Raw genomic sequence first — 20,451 nt, 5'->3', positions numbered from 1 at the left:
CAACATCTTTATTCAGCACATGTACTAGACCAGAATAAGGTGATCATTAAATTGGTTTAAACAGAGAAGCTAGCAAAATTTAATAAGCCTCAACAAACCAAGTGAAACAGGGCTAAGAGGCTCTACCAGCTACATCTTGCACTTAGTCCCCTCTTAGGACACCTTCTATTGGACATGGAAAGACAATCTGCTTCCATGCACGATGGATGATGGACAGGTGGCTCCTTCTGCAAAACCTGTTTTTATTCTACACAAGTGGATAATTCAGCTCAAGGGGAAGGGAAAGAAAAAAAGCAGAAAGGGAGGTAAGGAAAACGCTTGAATGTTAGAATAGGCAAACTACTGAGCTAGAAAATCTAGATTAAATTAAGCATTCCTACAAATTTGTAATAAAGAAACAAATGGCTCCCATCTGGAAGCTCAGCAAATTAACTTGGTTCCTAGTTAAGAAGATGGCACCAGAGCCTGCTTCCAGAAATGTAAATATCCAGTGTGCATTTGCAATCCAATCACAGGCTAAAAATATAAGACAACTCAGAGTGGAAATCTGATTTTGTGTCTACCCTCTTAATGGGAAATAAAACAATCACCCTCTGTAGACACAGCAATCTGGACTCATTCTTGCTGCTTGGAGATATGCTGTAAAATGTCTTTGTACCATGAAAATCTTTCAGCTGTTTCTGATTGCAAGGCCACAACCTACGTGTTGGGGGCCTGACTTTTCTCCATCACACTCCACTTCTTCATCTCCTTTTCCAGCCCGTGTTCCTAGTTGCTTCACTGTACTGCCCTCAGCTCTCTGTTTACTTACACCACTTTATTTCATCCTTATTTTTAAGATTATTCAAGCTCCTTGTTCCCTGAGAGATTTATCTTTGGCCTTCCAGTAAGAGACAGAGCACCCTTGCTCTCAGTGTGCAGATAGAGAACTCAACCACAGGCACGAACAACGCTCAGGACTAAATTTAAGCCAGAAAAGGACAGTCTGTCTGCCAGTGGGAAATATGGACTAGGAAGACCATTTGGGGTAGAAGCCTGTTTTAGATGCTCCCCGGTGGTGCCTACCTCCCTCTAGGTTACAGACAGAGCCTGAGGAGACCAGGCTTAGCCTCTGAGCATCATCCCTGGGGACTTTCAATGCTACAAAAGGAAGGAAAAGCCATTACAAGTTAATGTCATCCCTATGATTCAAGAACTGACACGGCAAAGGAAGTTTTAGAGTATTCCACCACCAGAAAACATTAATGGAGAAAGGATGATTCTCCATGAATGAAGATCGTCTTCAGTGATTACAGCAGGCACAGCTGAGAGTTTTAAACTAAAGAAAAAGAACAACCTCTAGAGAGAGGAAAATCAGTTAATTCCCACATCTGGTTTTAATAAACAGACAGGGATATTGGTAAATGTGGACAAAAAAAAAAAAGCAACACATAATGTAATCCAAACTTAGGAGAACAAAGAGCATATTAACATCAATAGCAGCAGTCAGATAGGATGGTAGATAATTAGCCAGAAATTCACAGATGATGAGTAAGAAACAAGATCAAGGATTAAAATACTGATACCAGGAGCCAGAGCAATGCAATGGAAAAGTCAGGAAGCAGAAGGAGAAGAAACTCAGGATGGCAGTCTATGGTCCTATGGGGTCCACATTGCCTGGGAGAAGAAGGGACAATGGCATGGGTTGTCCTACACCCTACAGAGTTTGCATGGGAGTGCAGCGTAGATTGCAAGGTCCACAGCAAGATAACAAGTGCTAGCAGGGCTTACCTTACTGTGGGACTGTAACTTCCGAAAACATTCAACTGAAGAAGCTACTATTAACGTTAAGAGCTGACCACAGATATTCCTGGAAACAGCAGACAGCAGTTGTAATCCTCCAGCTGCTGAACTAGAAAAGGGTGATACTAATTTAGACACTGTAAGTAGCTGTAAGCTCTCACAGAAAGTAACTCTGGAGGCAACTGTAATCACGGAGAGGTGGTTTAGGCAGAAGAATATGCAGAAATTTGTATTTTCAATTTCCCATAAGCTTTGAGGAATCAAAGGAACTTGGCATGGAAGTCAACAGGACTGAAGTGCTCAAGGACACACTTGGAAGAAGCTAAGACTATCTTTATGGCAAAGATTTTTTTAAAAAAAAAAAAAGAGTTGGTACTTATAACCCCAAGCAAAATGGGGAAGACTTCTAGGGAATGATTCCCGATCTAACTGGAGAAACAATCACCAAAAAAGGGATTTTAGGACTGAGCAGAGTGCCTGTGAGGAACTGAAAGGAAGGGCTGCTCGGCAAAGACAGCTATGTCACGGAGGTCAGGAAGCTAAGGGGTAAAAAGAAATTGCCAAAGTCAAGCTGAATTAGATCACGCAAATAAAAATACAGAGCAAGGCTGAAAATGTTCTTCAGTGATACAAATTTTTTTTAAAAAAAAAAGAGGCTAAGGAAAGTGGCAGACTAGCAGCATTCAGCTGATGTATTGTAAAATGAAAGTACAAGAAGGGAGAGGAGCTTTTGCTGTAACCGCATCAGGATGGTGAAGAGCAGTTAGAAAAAAATAAACTCACAGCAATGACAAAAACACCCACCAACCCAAATTATTAAACAGACCATAAGTTAAAAGTGAGGCATTTTCTAATCAGGGAGGGAGGTGAACAGCCCCTCAGCAGGGCAAACACCCAAAAGGGGACCTGTTTGTTTGTTCGGGTTGGAAGTCTACTCGCCGCTCGCTGCAACAGCACAAGATCGGGCTTTGCAATCAACAGAGCTTCATGAAATTTGCTATTTTGAAACATGCTGACCACCACCAGCTCACAGAGAAACCTAAACAACAGGATGATGACAGAGTCTCATGATGCATGGAGAAAACTATTTTAAACTATCTTAAAAATTAAACGGAATTAATTGCTTTATCCCGCGGCACTCACAGGCAAGACCACTCTTGGTGGTCTCCTTCTGTACCTTCACATCCCTTTTCTGACTTCAGCACGCCATCGTCCCTCTGTGATCTCCTTCAGCGGGAGCTGCAGCACAAGCTCCCACACCCGGAGGTTTGGAGGATGGGAGGGTGCTTATTTTTAAGCACTGGTCATTTGAGTCATTTTGGAACAGGCACCAAAGCTACACCACCAAACAATCATATCTGTTGCTGGGTGGGAGCAGTCTGTCTCATGTTTACTTACTAAAATTTGGTAGTAAATACATCAAGATTAAAACCAAGCTTTGCTCTGAAGAACCTTAACACAGCACAGCTGTCTGCCTGGAGTTCACTCCTGAACTTCAGCATCCTGAGCAAAAGCAAACTGCATCATTTATAAACAGTCACGAGGGTTTCTTCCACCGCACAGAATTAAGAAAAGGTGATTCATTTATCTGAGAAAGCTGGGCTAAAAAAGTATGCAGTATAAGCCAATTTGTAAGCCTTCTTGTTCTCCAAAAAAAGTGTCACTATCAGAGCACAGGGTTGCCTTTAAGGGACAAGAAAACATTTCAAAGAAAATATTTTGTAGCTGCATCAAGCCAGTATTCAACCATACACGCAGTAACTGGCTTTGTGCCTGCAGTTTACTGAGAGTTAAGCTCAAAACCTCTGCAGTAACAGAATTGCCATCACACAAGCCAGGGAAACAAACCTGTTATTGTACAGAATTATTATTATCATTATTATATTATTAACCAGAACAACATAAAGCAAGGGTAAGAAGCTATATGAGTAACACCATGACTTACGCCCAGCTCCACTGCTGCTCACCAGCTCTGAGCCAGCTCAGCTGGACGTACAACCAAATGTATCCTTCCCATTCAAAGCGATGAGAAATAGCTTAACCTCTAATTTAAGGTCAGATCTGAGGACACCTCCTCAAACAGAGAGACAATTAAAACCAGCACTAGCTAATAGGCAAGTCCACAGCATCAACGCACTCTAGATGATTTTTCTGAATTGGTTGTCTTGATGCAATGTGGTACATAGTGTTATGACTTGTCGCTGTAAAAATGTTAAAAATGTACAAGTTTACAAAAATGTACGAGGAACTCTTTTCTGCAGTCTTGCCTTTTCCCTCACAAATCATTGCATTTTAAAGTGTTTAGTCATCCCCCTAAATTAAGCTGCAAATTCAGCTCCTTTACTAAGCGCTGGGAATTTCTCCCTCCACAGCATGTCGCCAAAAGGAGAGACCTTCTGGGAGGAAAACCAGGAGGTAAGTAGGTATTCTCATTACAAATACTACTCCAGACAGTAAAATTATCAATAAATATTTTCACATGCTCTGCACATGATGCCACCAACTCATGAAGAAGAGAACTTGTGACCTCCCATCAACAAAAGCTCTCAAACATAATTTGATTAAGCATGGATCTAAGTGCACAAATAAATCCAGCCAACCCCATGATAATTTAAGCATACACCTCAAATGAAATACAAGATTGAGTATCTTCTGTGCTCAGGGCAGACTTTAAACCTCTTTCATTACATGCTTTTCAGTGTAAGACAGAAGTGCAATGCTGAACCAAAGGAGCAGACTGAAAGAGAACTGGGCTACAAATCACAATTTATTTTACTGTCAGTGTCTTATCTTTAGACCAGTCTTGCAGGGAAAGAACAGCAGGGAAGAGGCTCAAAAATTGTTTCAAAGACACTACTGCACTTGCTGTCTGCTCGTAGATTAATCATTTAGTGTCCACTTAGCAATAACCGTAATTGTTTTTGAAGACATTCATATTGCAAAACTGTAGAGTGGGTCCAGTTGAATCCAACCCTTCTTCATTTTACATTTGCTTTAGACATGTTATCCCCAGTACAGAAAGAACTAACTTCAAGGAAGATGAACTGTCATGTAGATTGAAGTTTATTGATTACCCAGACAACAATTCCAGCCCAGCAATTTGAGATCTCTCCAAGGGGAAAGAAAGAGATGGTATTTACAGAAACTGCTTCTAATGAGAAAACCTTAAGGCAAGGAAGGCGAACCCAAGAGCGATGAGTATCAATTTTTATAGATTATAAACAACTGTTTGCTCTTTTGCTTTTATAATTGCATTTCCCTTTATAACTACAGTCCCTACGCTCTAACTTTCTCCAGAAACACCCATTGCTAGGCTGGGGTGGCCAACGCTGGGTTATACAGCACTAACTGTGGGCAAAGCATGTTAAGCCTTGCTTAAGCTCACTTTGCCAGGGACAGCCTTAAGTTTATCAGTCTAATAAAAACCCTGGAACAACTGGTTTCATCAAGGGACTCTCCCTTTTCCCCCAGTGATTTAAACAGTAGTTTTGCATAGAGGTCCATGATGAAGGAGTATTTCTAGAACAAATCCCAGTGTCCCAAGCAGGTAAGTTCACTTCAAAAGGGCACTGAGCCCATAGAAATAATTTTATTTTAAAGGAAAAAAGAACAAACCAAAAGACAAGCTGTTTCTCCCAAGTCATCCTGACAAGCCAGGCTTGCTGAAGGTAACCATGGATAAGTCTCCCTTGTTGGCTGAGGACCTGAGCCAGCAGGACTTGGGGAACTAACATGTGTGGCTGCTCCTTCATGGAGCTTTACATGGTTTTCTGCATGCAGAAGAATCTCACCCCTGCAAATCTAATCCTCTCTGTGTTACAGCTGTGGGATGCCAAGAGTGTTGAAGCTCCAACACTTGGGGTAAGCAAGGAAACCTGACCACGTGGCTTCTAACAGCCTTGGCTCTGCAGGTACTGGATTTGCCTTCATCAGATATGAAGTACCTGCAGCTCCTCCATCATGAGAGAAAAGGAGCTAAAAAAAGCAAACAAGAGCAGAAAGCAATTATGGTTAAAGAATCCTCTGAACTGAGCTACAGCTGAGCTTGCACGCAAACAGAATTGGGTTTCACAGACAAGCAGCAATGATAGAAGAAGAATTAAGTAAACAGCCATTCGCCAAATATAACTTTCTAAAACAGTTTGTCAGAAAACGGCAGCTTTAGTGGAGTGAAGTAAGAGGACGGAACGGACATTCTCACAGCATCACATTTTTATTTAGAGAAGACAAATAAGAAAAAAATAAATACATCTTGCAGATGGCCTGTCTTTGAGTAAAAGCCTCCGTGCCCTGACTCCGGGCCAGCCACATTCCAGCTCCAACTGCACAGCCTGCAGAAGCATTAACAGTAATTAAGAAAAGCCAACCATAGTGATAAGCCAGATTTCTGTAAAAGAAATACATGCTGTGCTGATACTGTTTTTTTTTTTCTTTCACTATTTGGTGGACTAACACAGTGCACTCCTTATAAAGACAATTTCCAAGCACTTCACATGTTCCTCCACCCTTGACTCACTGAATCCCAGATGGGGCCCTTGGCATCACTCATCCCAGTAGGCCTCCAGGACAGCGCCAAGGACTTCATGTGTGGCCACCATGCAGATACTGCTTTTCCAAATCACCACACAACTGTCCAAAGCACAGCCCCTGAGAATTTGCTGCGATCTCACAAAAAGTGTTAATTTGAGAACAACCAATCTAGTCCAATACCCCTTGACTCAAAGAATTTCTCCAAGAATTTCTGCATCAAGACACCACCCACTTGGCCTGCACCACAAATGTTTTCAGAAGATATACAGCCTGACATAAAAACCCTCTAGAGGACAGGTAACCCACCATAGGCTGAAACAATTTGCTCTGAACAGTGACGTTCTTCCCCTGTTAAGCAGGCATACGGTACACAGCTTTTTGGGGAGGGATGGTATAGGGGAATTTGATAACTTTGTGTCACCTCTCTCTTCAGACTGTATATAGCTCAGTGCTCACTTGTGCGGCTCACTGAAAGATTACTTCACTGGTTCAGGCAAGCAAGCTAGACCCTTAAGATGTTTAAGTGATTTGGGGCAGGATGATCATCTGTCTCCACCCTGTCCACAATTAACTGTTGCATGACCCTCATCCCTGCTAGAGCTGAGCTCTCCCAGGGGAGCGAGATGAGCTTCTTCCAGCATGACCAGGAGCACCCCTCTGTCCTCAGCTTCCAGGACTTTAAAGAAAGTTGGCACAAAGGGAGCCGATCCTATCAATGCTCCTGAATCCTGCTTATTCCACCTAAAGCTCAGTGTTTTAAACAGCAGGGAAATTAAGCAACAGAGCCTTGTGGTAAGGTAATCAAATCATGTCATATATCTACGTTTAGATTGTTGTAAAGAGCATGACAAACCTAAAACAGCCTGCAAATTCCTAAAAGTAAACAGTTCTTCATGTTACGAAGGTCAGCCATCTGTTTAAATGTTCATGTCATAGTTAATTTAACCTTTCTTCTTCCACTCCCCTCTCTTGACCCAAGCATACTCCCCAGGAAGAAGAAAACCTGGCTGAAGTCACTACAGTTATACAGCTCTCCTCACCCACAAAGAGCTGCCCATCGAAAATATGTTTATGGTTAGGACAGACTACAGAAGCAAAGGAGAAAAGTGGTGGAAAGAAGCAGTATGTTATCGAGGTCTCACAGGACAGCCAAAACCTGCAGAGAACAGGACTGCAGGTGACATTTGGAAGAGAACTAACTCAATTAGGTTCTGAAAGCTGTGTTCAACATCCCTGATACACAGGAGCCCTCCAGCCCATCCTACCCAACATCTGTTCGGACTTGCTCTAGAAAAACTAGAGAGCATTACAACATCCAACTTCAAATTGTCATCTCATGACATGGAGGGCTTCAAAGTGAAATACGACTGGTGGCAATGGATTTCACATACAATTCTAATGGAACTGTTTGCTTTAAAAAATATTTTAAAAATATTTTAAAAAATATCTGGAGTTAGCCAGCAAGGCCAGCCCCAGGCTGAAATTGGACTTCTATGAAGAGAAATGGGCTCCGAACTGTGCATGTTGTGAAGAGAGAGATGAGACAGAAAACCCCTCCAAATTCTGCTATTCAGCATCCTTTCACAGCCAAGGTTATTCTGTCCTCTCCTCTATCCTTGCAATAAAACGAGGGAAGAAAATAAGGAAAGAAAAAAGATCATGAGTTCTAATCAAGCTGAAGAACGAGGGGGACAGGGAGACTGAGCCAAAACAAGCTATTTTCAGGAAGAAACCAAGCCTGTGTAAAGTAAAAGTTACAAAAGATGTGAAAGCGGGTGGCTGAGGATTGGTCAACCTTCTGCAACCACCAAACACTCTTGAAATGCCTCTTCGAGGAACTGGCCAACGCACTTGAGATCACGGGTAGCACCTGTCCATCAGGATTTCTCTGGCATGAAGGAAAAGGCAATACATGCATCTTTACACTTCCAGCTTTAGGCTGGGAATGATGGTTTCAAAGGAGACAATGCAACATGCTGCTTTATTGTGTATAATTTTAAACCAGCAGGAGTTGGAACAGGTTTTGATGGAGATATTTGGATAAAATTCTGTATAAAAGAGACATTGTACAGAACTACCTACTGGGTTAAACACAGCTGAGTTTGGATGGAGAAAAGTGCCCCCATGCTCACTTGGAAACCAATCTAGGAACAGGTGTGAATCCTTGGTATTGCCAATGGCTTAATTCAGAGGAATAATGATGAATGACTTATCTGGAAATGTTGCCATTCATTATTTTCTAACACCTCCAGCTTAAAACCCTGCAAACACTTAGCAGCCTGACCTTTGGGATGAATTAAAAGCAGTGCTACAGAACCAAAACAAAATATTTTCCTGGCTTTTTTTGAAGTCAATAGGACCTGTGTTATTTGAAGAATGGTAGCCTAAGGGAATCTGCATCACAGCAAAACTGTTTAGGCAGCTTCCATTAGTTTAAAAGCCCATTTTTGTTTAATGACTGCAGTTTCACATTCTCCCAGTGCCATGCATCATAACTGTCATCCCTAAACTCTAGATTTATGGAAGCATCCAGCAGCATCATTGTACTCAGGGGTCTGCTGACATTCCCATTATTAAACCACTTCTTGCAGGTTTTGACTTGCGTTTAGGCATAATAAACCCTGGATTCTGCCTGGGTGCTGTCACGGAGATGGATGCTGCTCTGCTCCCCTGGGGTACCCGGAATTCCATGCAGAGCCATCGTCACCCCTGACCAGGGAATCTCCCAGAGCATGGGAGGCTGAAGGGAGAAGGATGCTTGAGATGCAATGAAAAATAAAATCAAACTTTTATATTTGTTCAGCTAGAAGTAGACAAAACAACTCCCTTGCCATCACGGGAAGGGACTGAGAGCATGGTAAAGTCCCACTGTCCTACTAGGTCACGCTTTATCCACAGTGCAGCGAAAGCATGTGGCTGGAGGGGAACACCACCACAGAGCTGGTAGATGTCTGGAAAAAACGAGAGAACCAGCTAACCTGGAAAACTGAACCCCTTTTCTTAGAGACCCAGCCTATGATCTTTAAAAGCACACTGATTCAAGAGAACAACCTGAAGTAATCTACCATTCAACATTTAGTGTCTTCCTGCTTTGAAATGTCTTTTGTACATGCTGGCATCCCTCAATCCTCAATTCACTTGCCATTTTGCAGGTAAATTCACCTCCGTCTTTACAGTGGTGAACAGGGACCATTCAATCCTCTTACTTGACTATTCAAGTGAGGAGCAGAGTTTGTCAAATACATTTGGTCTAACTTAAAACAAAAAACCCAACCAAAACCTAAGCAAAGCAAAAGGAAACAACTTCCTTTTTTTTCAGATTCAAAATACTTAGGAAGCATATGCAAACTCAGGGAAGGTAGTCCTGATATATTCTGAAACCAATCTGCTCAAGGTTTTGAATCCTGAGGTTTCTTTTTTCATACTCTTACATTAACAGATTTATTGTGCTCCTCCTTATAGCGTTAAAAATTTTTCATCATCATTCAGAAAAAAGGTATTTTAACCTAGAAAAAGACTTAAAACCAAACTGCCTTAATGATTCCAATACAAATGCTCAGAACTAGAAAATAAACTATTTTGACTTGTAGGTAGTAACAGTACATAACAAACAATGAAACATGATACAGCCTTAATGATACATGCCTTAATACTGATGTGCCACGAAATAATCTATTGATGGTAAACCCCTAAAATGAAATCTCTCCCACAAATTAGAAAAATTATGATTTTTCCTAAATATTTTTTTCTGGTGTGTTACTGAAGAAAATGTAAAATTATATTCCCCTTGAAATTCAGTGAAGACAATTTTTTTTTTTCTGAAATGAAAATTCTGTATTTCAACCCACTTCAGTTTTACTGTAGCAGATTCACTACCTTTTAAGCCCACACTCCATTTGCCGATGAAATCAAAATTGAGACAATTCATTCTCAGGCTTTACAGTATAAGACAGCCAACAAGCACCTAGCAAAGAAAATCTCTCCCACCCCTCCTGCACCAAAGCAGGAACAGAGATACTGGCTGGGATCTACAGCCCAGTCTTCTTCCAGCTCCCCAGTCCTGTCTACATGAGAAGAGAGGAGGAGAAGGGAGGAGAGTTCAGCTGGAAGGGACCTGCAACGATCATGTAGTCCAACTGCAGATCCTGATGCTTCACCCGAGAAGACAGCAACAAGGGTCTGACAGCCACATCTGCTTCCCCCAGCGATGAAGGGCAGCTCTCTGGAAGGGAGCAATCTGGATTGTGATTGCTAAGAGACAAGATTTTCTGGTAACCCAAGAGCAGTATTTATAGATACTGAATGTTTAGGGAGAAGGAAGCAAAACTGTCTGGCTTAGCTCAAACCCTTTTTTCTCACACAAGGATGAGTTTGCATCCCACCAAACCTACCCATACTCTCCTCTGGAATTTCACCAGGACGCTGTGCAGGAGAAGGAGATGCCTGGACCCAACAGCCAATGTAGATGCAACAGGTGTCAGGGGAGAGAGAAAGAAAAACAAAACCCAAAACAACTCCAAACCAACCTCCCCTTCCCCCCCAAAACCAAACTGTTAACAAAGCAATGGAGCCCCAGCCCCTGGCCGCAGCAGGAATGCAGCAAGGAGGCTGCAGCAAAATGCTTGTCAGACCTTTAAGTCTGTGTGTGGTTAGATAGTTAAATGGTTAACTTTGCTACTGAAATACTTAAATATAACTAAAATACATGTAAAGCATAAAAAGGGGTACAATGAACAGAGGATGTTGTTCTTTTTAAAGAGCCAAACATGTTAGGTCAAAACCCTCACAATAAGTTGGGGTTTTCAGCTTTCATTCCAAAAAACCTTTTAATTAACATTCATAAAATTTTCCCTGCCTTCAAGCTTGGCTATTCTGAAACCCAGCACGCATCCCACATCAAAATTATTCACATATTTTCTTATGGCAAAATTGACAATTTAAGTTCCTCTACTCTAAACGGCAAAATGGAGATCAGACTTCACCAGCTCATTCCTATACCCAGCTGACCACAAGCTGTTGAGTTGGGAACGGGACTGAAAGCCTTTGCAAAAAGCCAGTTGCGGTGCTGCAGTGGCAAACCTACAGCATCTTCTCACCCCTTCCAATGGATGTTCTGTGCTGCCCATGCTGAACAGTGGAGCATCCAGCCACCACCACTGGCTTTTTTTCTATATAAGGTAGAAATCAAGTAGCTATTGAAAGTTATTCTGCATTCCTGATAAAGAGAAAGCAGTAAAAATACCCACTGTTGAATGTCTACTTCATTTCAAATGAAGACTTGAAGGGGATGGAAACACTAATTTTTTTTGCGGGCTGAGGCCCTGTGTCTCCCCACATGTTCATGCTCGCACAGCTGGGGATCGCGCTTGAGACCACTGTGGCTGCTCATGGTAGCATTCCCGCCAGGATCGTAATGCCTTTGGGTGCCATGAGCTAATTAGAGCAATTAAGTAGATTGCAAGCCAGGACTCCCTGGGATGCAGAGACCAGGAGGATGCCCACAAGCATATGCGTGCTGCTGGGGCACATGGAGCAGCTCTACCACCACTCCCCTTCTGTCAACCATCACCTCCTCTTCTGAACTCTCACAAAGGCCAGAAATATGTCCAGAAACTCCCCAGAAGAGACAGTGCTACATCCCCTGCTCTGAAGCAGCACCCTGTCCCAGCAAATCCTGGAGGTGGGAAGTCTGGGGCTGCGCTGTGCACCCATGGGTGATGTCCCTTCTATGACGATCCCCAGAAAGGGAGCTGCATCCAAACCACCTATGGAAAGTGATCCCTGATTATGCTTCCCCTCCCCACCCCCAGAACCACAATATCTGGCAGCCCATCCAACCCACAGGCATCCAGACAGACATATTCTCCATAGATAGCTCTGACTGCACCCCTCAGCCAACCTATACCCCAGGACATATGTTTATTTTTGCTTTATCAGCACACCAAGCTGCTGCAGGGTGATAAGCAGGAGAGAAGTGAGGAAAGGATCCACACCAAATTATCACAGTTTTTTTTAATTAAGAGGGGCAGGGCCTGTGAGGTGGGGGGGCACAGGTGCTGGTATGATGTCCATGGGAGGTCTCATTTGCTTGAATTAGATGACCCCACAAATGCTCAGATGGATGAAATCCACTGCATCCCTTCAGCGGTTGCCCAGGTAACTCCACTGAGCATCTCCAAACCTGCTCAAGCCCCTGCTTACACCAAAGCTTCTCCGAGCAAGTACCAAGTCCCTGACCATAAGCCAAGGCACCCTTTTATTTTATTCCAAGCCTGGCCAACATGATTGAGGTCACATGAAAACTAAAAATTTAATGACTCACTGTAGAGGAAAGGGAAAAAAAGCACTGAGCTCATGATGAATTTTTGCAGCTCTTGCTATGGACAGGGTTTGTACAGCCATGTTGATTTTTTATAAAAATAGTAAATGGTATTACCTCTGTGCTGCGAGACCAAAGATTCACAATGATACCTTAATACAGCTTAAATAAAAATAGCACTACCTGAGTCAATCTGAGGATGATAATGCTTTGTAATCCCACACTATTAGAGGATGAACAGTTGTACAGCAGTGAATCAACATGAGATACTTGCATTAGGAGACGCTCCTTTTTCATGCTATATAGCAACATCTATATAAAATGTAGAAGGGAGGTGGTGTTTGTAGGAGGCACAGTACACGGCAGGGAAAACAGCGCTATTATTTTATAATACAAACCTGGCACCCTGCTATTTTTGAGCTTGGAAATCTTGGCTAATACCTTGCATTTTTTAAAAGCAAAGCCTGCTTTTAACTTCCCCCATCAGAGTAAAGAACTCATGAAAAAGTTTGAATTTTAGGAGTGGGCTATCCTGAAGCCTGTGTGCAACCAGGCAGAAGATTCATTCATAAAAACAAACATGGATGAACAACAGTGTTGCATATTCATTCTGGTTATTTTCTTAATATCCTTGCATAAGTAAACAGTGTATATGGAAAGCAAATGCACAATACAACATAGAAATGCTTCATCAGTGAAAATAATGAACCCTTTTTGTATTCAAAATATAGACAACACACTCAAATACCAATTTCTAAAGGTGGTAGGGAGGGAAAATGCAAGCTTTGATTAGTGACATATTAAACCATAATAAATTCTTCTTAATTACTTCGTTACATAAGCCACTCACACAAGGTGCTATTTGGGTATTGCCGTTGTGCTCCCCATTTGTTCTTTTTTAAGACACATTTTCCAATGAATTGCACTTTTCTTCCCCCCACTGCAGTATAGTCATACATATGGCAGACACCTGGCCCTTGCAGCTTCCTCCAGAGGGTTTTAGCAGACTGTGGGGAAAGGCAACAACACTGAAAGGTCTCCCTTTCCCCAACAGGATTTGAGTCCTCAAACTAGGGAGTTTTCCAAGGCGGTAGGGCAGAGGATGCCCAGGGAAAGTGGAACACAGCCTCAAGCTCCCCCTTGACTTGCCTGCTCCTCCCTCCTCCATCCCTGTGCTCAGCCTGCCTCTGCTGCTGGTTTTTCCTCCCCACAGAGGATGCTCACAGGGAGAGTGACCCTGCAGGACCCCGGAGACAGGGACACGGGTGGCCTGTGGGGAAGGCAGGGAGGTGCTGGCTGGGACAGCAGAGGAGGAGCCATGCTGGCAGGCACCTGGGCTCAGGGCTGAGGACATCCCAGTGAGGGGGGTGTCCTCATGATGGAGAGGGTCACAGTCAGGCCATGGGGAGGTGCCCACGGCCCCACTCTATGCACAGGACTATTTCCAAAAACACTCCAGCACCAACAGCAAGAGCATCCACTAATTTCAGTGCTAAGCCACAGGCAGTCCTGAGGCATGTCCAGAAGTCCAACCCTCCAGTACTCCATGTGACCTCCCATTCAAGGGGAGCCACCTTCCCTCAAAAACAAAGATTGCACAGGTTTCAGCTCAGCTGCAGTTTAAAAATAAAATGCTTCTCAAAGCCAGTTTGGTAGGACAGATCTGCCAGGTCTTTGGCTACAAAAAGTTTCACTTCAAAACTCAAATCCTGGATGTTGCAGCGATGCACACCTTGCTGGACCAGAGGAGCGAGAAGAGCCATTTCAGCTGCAGAGCCCCACATCCATGCAAGCAACAGGCAGTCTCTGCTGTTCATGCCATTTCATGGCCTGTCCTCTGCCTCCCTTGGCCATGGGCACAGTTGCTCATGCGCTCCTCTGAAACAGCACAGAGGCTACAGTAATGCCACTGCTGCAGCCCGACCACATCACATCTGGGACCGAGATGGCCCTCATGCCCACACCACACCTCCAACCTCCTGGCACAAGCACCCCAGCAGCACCCCGAAACACACCGAGGCATGAGACCCCCAGCCCGGGTGCCGATTCAGCCATCCTGCCCAAGGCGGCCCTGCCGCGGGTGCATCTCCTGTCGTGTGCCTGGCTCCCCACTCTCTGCTGCTCAGAGCTGCTTATGAGCTTAGAGGCGAAACACGGGTAAGCAGCTTGCCCTGTCAGATCCCAGAGTACCCCGTCAGAAGAGCACTCAAGTGCCTGTTCCCCTCCTCCTCAGCCAGCACCCTCACCTCCAGGTGTGCTCAGCTGGGGTAAAATCCAAGCTACTTTCAGGCACTTTCAAATATATTTTGTTTTCGCGAAGCTGTATTTTGCTCTGAAGCCACCCATGTGCCACTGGCCACACATTACATTTTGGAAAATGGCCAGCTGGCTCAGCACCACTCTGCCTTCAAGTCTGTCTCTTACTGTATGTTAAACATGAATCAACACAGCCAGACCACTGTAAGGCTCCATACAGAAACAGTTACACCCTGGAGATGTACCTTCATACTGGTACGGATCAGCTAAATTCCCAAATTGGAATAAAGGACAGACCTGAATTTGAAAAGGTGAGGAGGAATACAGACCATTAAAGCAGCAAAAATGTGGTGTATAAACACCTGACACCTCTAAACTCTGCAAAATTGCACCGGGAGCCCAAGTTTCCCCAAAAGACCACAGGACCTTCATGCTTTTGAAAGCACTACCCAAGGGTCTACCCAGGGGAAGGAAACTAACTCTGGCAAGCAGAGTCTAGAGTATTAACAAGTTGGGGTTTTTTGCTTATAATCTATTCAGATGTTACCTGAAACAACAAGAAAAGTCAATTGTAAGTACAATTTAAACTGACAGTTTAAAATTGCTTGGCCTTTACACATGGTATTAGTGCCACTGACCCCATACTCTCCTCTGCCCTCAGGAAAGAGCTTGATTCTTCTTGCAACATCTCAAAAAGATCAACTGATGATTCAGGTCCCAATATAGCAATTATCAGTACAAACAGCATGCAGGTTTATAATACAGATCCATTCATAGCTGCGGGGCTGGGGGAGAGGAGGTTTTCATACTATTACTCACAAGAGCATGTTGGCAAAAGGCACACAGGATTCATAATTTGGCCTTATAAGACTCATGGTTTATGGACATAAGCCTTAGTCAGAAGGACCGTCTGGGGTTAAATGAGCTCCCCTTATAAAGAAAACATGGGCAACAGTTTATTAAGCAGGGGATGTTTTCGTCAATGAAAGATGTAATTGGTGACAAATACATTTAAGGTGCATTAAAAAAAAGATCCTTATAAGTGTTAAATAAACATTTTCTGGCCAAAATGAAAACAAGCACAGTACAACACACCAAACCCCAGCATCTTCCCCTACCCTGACAAGGAACAAGTGCAGATGGCTACATTTCAGCTGTACTGACAATTCAACCTGGGACCACCTGTATCAAAAGATACCTTATCTATGGAAAATACATTAATTTGGAAGATGGAGAAGTCCATTAGAGGCTTGGGATATTCAACTGTAGTTCATTAGTCAGTCTGAACCCACAAGAGCTCTTAATAGCTTATATCCTGTGCACCAGGGAAATGCAACTAAAGAATAAACTTCCTGAGCAATTAATGGGTAATGATATAATCTGGTTAATCTCATTGGAAAGAAATCTAGAATTGAAAGAGAAAACAGGGTACGTATTTCTCTAGAAACAACGACAACAAACAGCAAAGGGTGCTACAGAGCAGAGTCCCAGCTGGCATTCACCGGAAGACATCAACTCCACCAGAGGGAAAGAAATTACACTGATGTAAATCAGTGCAAGGGGTAGCTCTCCGGCTGCAACGCCACAACATCAGCATTTCTGCAGCTCTTTACTGGTTTAATGTTTCACTTACTTACAAATAAGGACTTAATGAAGTGCATACAAATAAAATACTTCAAAGTCTTGGGTGCAGGCAGGACAAAGTCAGTCACATGGAGCAGAGATTAGCATGAGTTACGCAGGTCATTTAACCCTCTGGAAGTTGCATTCCTTTAGATTAACACAGATGGTCAGAACAGAAAGGGAAGAAAAAAACACCTAAGGTTGCTCTCTGACACAGAAGATACTTTGCCCCACTGGACAGTGTAGGCTTTTAGTAAAAAATACAGTGTAATTTTTACAGAATTTCCCTAAAGTCAAGTATTTTTGAAAATAACACATTTATTTCATTAATCAAGTCTCAGAAAATTCCTTCTGGTGCAAAGGTAAAACTTAGCATTTTGATGCCAAACCCCTACTCAAAGATTAGCCCTGCCAGCTCTAAAATTAAAGCATGTCACAAGCTCAGCAAACTCGAACTTCTGTACCCGATGCAGAACAAAAACCAGCACTTGTATTTTCTATTACTAATTTAATTTTTCTATTACTAATTTAAAGAGTGCCTTGAAAGGAGCAGGCTCTGGAAAGTACTCACCACCTATCTTGGAACTTCTTCAAAGAAAGTCCACAGGGCTCGATTGCCTGGAGGAGAAGACACAAACCAAACATGCTTTACATTACAGTTTTCTTTTAAGTGACAACCTTCCCACTTTTTGGCCTCCCCTGTAAAAACCAATTTTCCTAGCTGAAAAAGAAATCAGAATTAATCTAAACATGTAAAAACTCTGCTCCAGTTCTTACCCTACACTGAGAAACAACTTTGTTCCTGCATTTGCATTTTATTATTTGTTCTGAAATAGAAAACAGCTTCCATGTTGAAAAATGCACAGATTTCTAACTCAGACAGCAAATTCTTCTGGCATTCAAAAATCTGCTGAAACCACCCTTCCTACTTTAAATCCTTTTTGTAAAGCTCATCTTTCAAAATAAGCAAGTATCAAGTTCAGATTCAGAAGGTTTGCTTGGCTTATACCTCAAAATATTACTGTATCAAGATCTAAAAACAGGAGAAAAAGAAATAAAATATGAGGGAGTCAGTTTCAAGTTTTCTGGAGCCACTAAGCATTGCTCTGAATGGTTAGAAAACACTTCTCTTTGCACTGAGCAGCTTCTCAAGAAAGCAGAGTATAAGAATTTGCATTCCTTCAGCATCTGCCAGCTGTGAATTCTGAGGTTTCATCAGTGCTTAAGGAGTCACAGACAAGAGCACCAGGAGCAAGCTCACCTGCTCCTGCAACTCCTAATCTCTCAAAGTCTATGGATCAGAAAAGCGAACACAAGTCACTCGCTCCCATTCCCACCACCCCACAGAGCCTTCCATCATTTCCCCCACTGCCAAGGCTGGGCACGGCTGGGAAGCATTCATCTCCTCCAGCCCAACATCTCCATCCCCACCACACCAACTTCTTTCCACCAGACCCTTGTCTGACCCAATAACCCTATAACTCCTGCAAGCAAAATCCTGCCAGGTTTGGGACCCTACCCCCAGGCACCTCCAGCTCACCCATAACACACACATTCGGTCTGCCCAATGCAAAACTCCAGCCACAGAGATCCCAGACTTTACCAAAGCCTCCCAACAGTCTTCTTCAGCGCTTCACCACCCCTACAATAGGAGTTTCTTCCTTTTGTGATACCATTCAAACTCATTACTGCTTGCCCTAACCCCTGCAGACATGGGGCAGAGGTTTCATATTTCTCCACTCATGGCAATCTCCTAGACACTGCAAATCTGTTGTGCCAATCCTTCCCCTTCTCTCCAGACCAAACACCCCACTCCTTCCCATCTTTCCTCTTCAGTCCTGTTCTTCAGATCCCTGCTGGCCTCTCTCACTTCTCCACCTCTTCCCCCAGAAGCAGTGCCCCATGCTGGCTCCAGTACTCCAGCAATGCCAAAGCACCAGGAGACGCAACACAGGACACAGCAAGGCCATCCTTCTGTTTATGAAGACTGTGTCTGCTGCTGTTGGGGCAGGATGATGTTGGCAAAGTGGTGTGTGACTCACCACAACCCCAAGACGTTTTTCAGTGGAGCTCTTCCAACCACCCCTGGGTAGTCTGTACAGCCAACTAATGCACCAGGGATAACTGCAAGCCCACATTAACACTTTTGGGTGTGAATGATGGACCCTCCAAGTTAATTTTCTGTTTTTGTCCAAAGCTATTTGAAAAACTAATGCCTCCTCCCAAGTGCTTGTAACCTTCCCTAGTTTGGTGCTACCTGTTGAGTCTGAACAAGGATTTTATCAAATGCATCAATTACAATGACCCAAGCCACAGGGTCCACCTCTGGAAATCCCCACCCAATACTGCTGAACTTGGTGACATACAGGAGCTAAGCTTGGAGCATGGTTAGCACACCTACATTGCACCATCCATTAGGCAAAAGCTTCACCAAAATGTCTTTTCCCTAGTTTCCTTCTAAGAATTTCAAAACAGTGCCAAAAACCTAACTAGGACTGAAGTACATCATATCATTTGCTCTTCTATCCACAAGACCTGTTAGCCTGCTGTCGAAGGAAATTAGGGTGTCTGACATGATTTATTTGGACTAATCCAAGCTGACTGTTACTCATATGCATCTAGAAGATGCCTAGGTGGGAAATAATTTATTACCTTCCAGGAAGATAATGTAATAAAAGTCAGACTGGTTGTACTGCAATTCCAGCTTCTCCTTTTTTAAAAATTTAGCACCATATTTTTTGCTTTTTCATTGTTATGGAAACCTCACAAATTCTCCACAGGTTTTCAGAAATAATCACCCAGAAGAAATTGTAAAGTGAAGTCAAGCAGCCAGCTGAAATCCAGCTCCTTCTACAAATCATGAGAATGAGACAAGTGTCTTGGAGGTGAGGTCAGGGCATCCCGCCGTGTCGTGGGGTCACCATCCACCTCCTTCAGGTGCCCGCTCCCCTGATCACTGGTGGTGCTGGTTGACAGGCTTTTACTGAAGACCAGCCTTGCCACATGCATCCCCCCAGCATCTCAAGGGTTGTTTTAAACAAACCCTTCCCTAAAGCCCAGAGAACTGGGAAGTTAAAAAAATAAACAACCAAACACAACAACAAAAAAACCCCAACACCCACCACCACCACCCTCCCCGCCCCCCAAAAAAAAACAAAACCAAAAAACCACAAACCAAAACACCCTTAAGCGAGTGCTCCCTAAATTATTCTTTTCCTATTTTATCCTGGTATCTTCCCTTGTCAGTGCAGATGTTAACTACATCAGTCTTCTGCTCACAGGAAGGAAGATCCAAGACTCCGTGAAATTTTCTATTACTCTTGAGATCCCCAGGCAGATACTCAAAAATGTTGCAACCTGATAGCAATACAAGCATTTATGCAAGTCATTTTAGCTTCAGTATCTTTTTAGGAAGAAAACCTGGTATCCTCATTTTACACAGGGATGGACATTACCTCTCCAAGTTACCAACCCAATGGAAAGGCAAGGTAAGGATTGAACCTGGTCAATGGCAGAATAGGAAAAACAACCTACAAGCTCTTCTGATTTCTCTTCTGTATTACTGGTACACAACTGTTGTGCCTTCCCCATTCAACAAACCTTACAGAACAGTGAAAGATTATTTGGCCATATTTGTATGTTCAAAATAAATGGCACTTCCCAGTTCCTGGCTAGATTCTGGCATCCCAAAAGACTTTCAGAAAAAAAAAAAAAGGCTGCTTAATTTTTTATAATCTTACAAAACCTTTGCTCCAACCCAAGGGAGTAGAGGGTAACAAGGCAGCACACATTAATTCCTATGTTAGCAGCACATGAAGTATTTAAATCCACTGCCAATTAAAAGGTATAATTGAATTAGCAGAAGCAACTTATGGCAGAAATTCAATTACAAAGCAGCGTTAAAGGAAGAGATGTCAGTAACTTTTGGAGGCCGGGCAGGA

General features: G+C 43.2%; 1 protein-coding gene across 3 annotated transcripts in view; it reads right to left on the bottom strand.

Annotated features, from left to right (window-relative positions):
- HPCAL1 (hippocalcin like 1) overlaps positions 1 to 20,451 on the bottom strand; it is a 69,615-nt gene that overhangs the window by 33,520 nt on the left and 15,644 nt on the right. For 2 of the 3 annotated variants that reach the window (XM_064448029.1, XM_064448030.1), the window contains exon 2: positions 17,082 to 17,128. The exons of the other annotated variant lie outside the window; for it this stretch is intronic. The gene's annotated coding sequence lies outside the window, so the exon portion shown is untranslated. The remainder of the gene's footprint in view (positions 1 to 17,081; positions 17,129 to 20,451) is intronic. 3 annotated transcript variants of the gene reach the window in all.

Source organism: Phalacrocorax carbo, chromosome 3 (genome assembly GCF_963921805.1).
Source record: "Phalacrocorax carbo chromosome 3, bPhaCar2.1, whole genome shotgun sequence".
Classification (NCBI taxonomy): Eukaryota; Metazoa; Chordata; class Aves; order Suliformes; family Phalacrocoracidae; genus Phalacrocorax; species Phalacrocorax carbo.
The sequence above is the reverse complement of the archived record's forward strand: the minus strand, read 5'-3'. Positions and strand labels throughout refer to the sequence as shown.